This window comes from Cariama cristata, unplaced genomic scaffold (genome assembly GCF_000690535.1).
Source record: "Cariama cristata isolate BGI_N322 unplaced genomic scaffold, ASM69053v1 scaffold30560, whole genome shotgun sequence".
Taxonomy (NCBI): Eukaryota; Metazoa; Chordata; class Aves; order Cariamiformes; family Cariamidae; genus Cariama; species Cariama cristata.
In genome coordinates, this window is record NW_009594581.1 from 20,790 (window position 1) to 24,174 (window position 3,385).

Consider the following 3,385-nt stretch of genomic DNA (forward strand, 5'->3'; position numbering starts at 1 on the left):
GAAGAGGTCAGTTTTGTAAATTCTGAGTGTCCAGCCCAGAGCTCTTGCTATAACAGATTAAAACAAACATGCTGCACTTTGCAGAATGCAGGAGTTGGATCTCAATTTTAGCCCTTGGCACTAAAGGTAAAAGCTTGCTTTTATTGTTGGCAAAGGCGAAGTTCTCAGCATCCCAGTGCAGAGATCCACTGCAACACATCCAGATACCAGTGATTCAAATATCCCATTGCACTATGCCTAGACCATGGATGCACAAGCAGAAAGACACAACCCTAGCCTCTTGGATCTTTAAGAGAGAAAAATATTTGAGAAAAGAAACTGTGCTCCAGAAAATTAAGCAGCTTGTGCAAAGTCACACAATGAGTCAATAGCAGAGCTGGGAATAGAAACCGTATCTTCTGATTCTCAAACTACCACCTTATACAAGGAATCATGCTGTTGATGAAGTCTTACACAGTGATTCACAATAGCATCCCTAATTCAAAAAGCTATCCTCTGAATCTTTGGAACTGTTGCGTTAATTCTTTATGATGTATGTCAGCTAAACCAGGTTCAATATCCTCCATATATCTGAATTTTTATAAATTATTATTCTATCTTTCTGGTTTTGACTGAACAGCTCTGGGGCCATTAAAATATTTCCTTTTTTCTAAAGTACTTGGACATTGATACAGAACGCCACAGTATTCTTTTCCCTTTGCAACAGACAACACATTTATCAACACCCGTCTGAAAGAACAAACATGGATAGTTCTTCTGACTGGTAAAAGCACCTGATAGAAACAGATCTGCCTCAGGTTTCATCCACAATTCAGATTTGTTTACATTTTGTGAAACCTCAGGAAAATGGGGATAAAAGCTTTGGTTCAATTGAAGTCATGTTGTTAACCTCCAGTGCTAATAATTAACTCAATTATGCTGAATTAATTTGATGTAATTATTGGTGATGGTTCAAAGACAGTGGCCCAGAGAAAGTTTGAGAGACAGGAGGAACAGAAGTCTTAACAATACAAAATACCCCATAAATAGCATCTTTTTTTTTGCCAGAATGAGTCAAAGACACAAAATGAGTTCATTACAGGCATCTGGCTTCACTCTACCCTCCAAATTGCCCTGATACCCAGACAAATAGCTGTGAAATCCAGCAAGTGAACTAGAATTAAAACATGCCCTGATAAATTTGACACAGCACTCAGTACAAGTGTCTTTCCCCATCCTATTATCTAAACAATACAGATTTAATAATATATTTAAGAGATCCACAATGCTTTTCCTTTAACTGAAGATGTTAATTAAGAACATTTTCTTGTTGTAGTGTTGTCAGTTGGGTGGTTTTTTTGATGAACAATCTGGAGAATGCTTATGGAGTCTTTTCATTTGATCTGCAGTTTTTATCTAGTATTTTCAGACTTACTCAGTTCAAAACAAACAAACACCAACTATAAAAACAAACATCTATCTTTCTCCTCCATTTAATATTTCTGTGATTTGCTTTGAGAAAGTAAACCAGAAATGCATTCTTTGCTATGAAAATACACATATTTTACTGAGGCATTTTTTTAATGCTCATGTACTAAAAAAGTAATTGGAGGAAAAAAATCAGATGTGATTGTCTTAAGTCTTGGGCAGCAGATTAAACTGAAAATTAAAAATAAGAAACTCTATGCAAATTAAGGCTTTAAGTATCACCAGAATCTCTACAGTCCTCTCTCACCTCCTCCCTCCACTCGTGCAGGGAGTGCACCTAGACTCTGTTACACTGCCATTTACAGCCTAGTCAGATGCCACAGACAAGGTACGCATTTACCAAACAAAACACCCACAAGAGACAGAATACCACATATTGTAGCCAAGTCAAAGATACAAGCCTCCATCTACTCCGGCTAGAAGCTGTCAGTATTATGTCTCTCTTCCCATTTGTGGACCTGTGCACCTTGAGTGTATAGACTACCACACACTGCAGTTTTGTGTATAAACCCCAAGGTAAATCTTTCATTGCCTGTTTCCATCAAGTTGCATTGCGTAGATGGATTTAGCACCATGAGTTGTTATTTTCCTGTCGTAAAGAATTTAAAAATTAAGTGTTTAGATTACAGCATCACTATATTTAATATTTTACAGTCCTGGAGGACTGGTAATATCTAGCCATGAAGAGTTGGGTGCCTTTGCCTGTCTAGCTTCAGTCTGAAATACTATTTGACTTACACTTGTCATAATGCTGTAAATATACAAGCTTCTAAGCTTCTACTGCATTTTTATTATCCTTGGTGACAAGAATAAAAATATTACTTCTAACATCACTGATTACTTCTGAGAGAATCCAAGTGCTTAGCTGTAAGAAATTAATAGTATTTTTCTAACTTGGTAAGTAGGTGCTCCTACCACGCCTACAGATCACATCCACATCGAGAATTCTGATGACTCTCAAACACAGCTGATCTTTCAGAACTCAGTTTAATTGCCATCAGGCTCTGATCAGACTCATCATTTCAAAGCAAGTTGTATCACATGCATAATTTATGCATTTGATTTCAATAGATCATTTTCTGCCCAGTTTTGAGAGGGCAAAACGTGTTTTCCATGGGGAAGCTGCTAACATTTTCTGAAGAACTGAACTCACTTTCTTCAAGAACAATTTTTTAAAACTATTATTTGTGAAGAGACACTACATTTTAAAGTAAATTTAGTATGATGGATTGTTTGAAGTCTCCTACATTTATTTAGACAGCTACTGCAAATTTTCTCTATGTCTATTTACCACAATCTATTTAGTTTTAGTTTAGTGAGCTGAGAGTTACGGCTGGAAGTAGTTAAAAGAAATAAACTGAAATAGTGTATGTTGCCATAAATGAATTTATGTCCAACATAAGAATCTGGAATTCTGGTGTTGTATCTGTATTGGAACTCGATTTGGAGGACTTCATTTTTCTACCACAGTTTCTCCAGGCAAATGCCACTGAAGGCAACATTAAAGTCATTAGTCCAAATTCTTGGCTGGTGTAAATCAGCACATTTCTATTAATTTCTGTTGAACCACAAAAACTTTGTTTGCTGGCAACCTGAACAACTGGGCTCGAGTTTTACGATTGTAGCAGAGTTTCTCCAAACTTACATAGGAGTAACCGAGTTGTTCAAGGCAACTGTCTGTTACAGATGGACAGCAAAACTCCTGCAATGCAAGAGACTTAAGGGTTAATTCATGTTTAAAGATATTTTGAATATGTAAGTACTGTATATTAGCACTCTGAAGGCCTACTAGGCTCCTAGAATTTAATACACTATACAAAGCACCTGAAAAAAATTATGTTTTCATATATTTCCACTGTGGTTTAAGTAAATTTTGCTAGATATGATTCACAAATTTTATACGCCTTCTCCTAGTTTT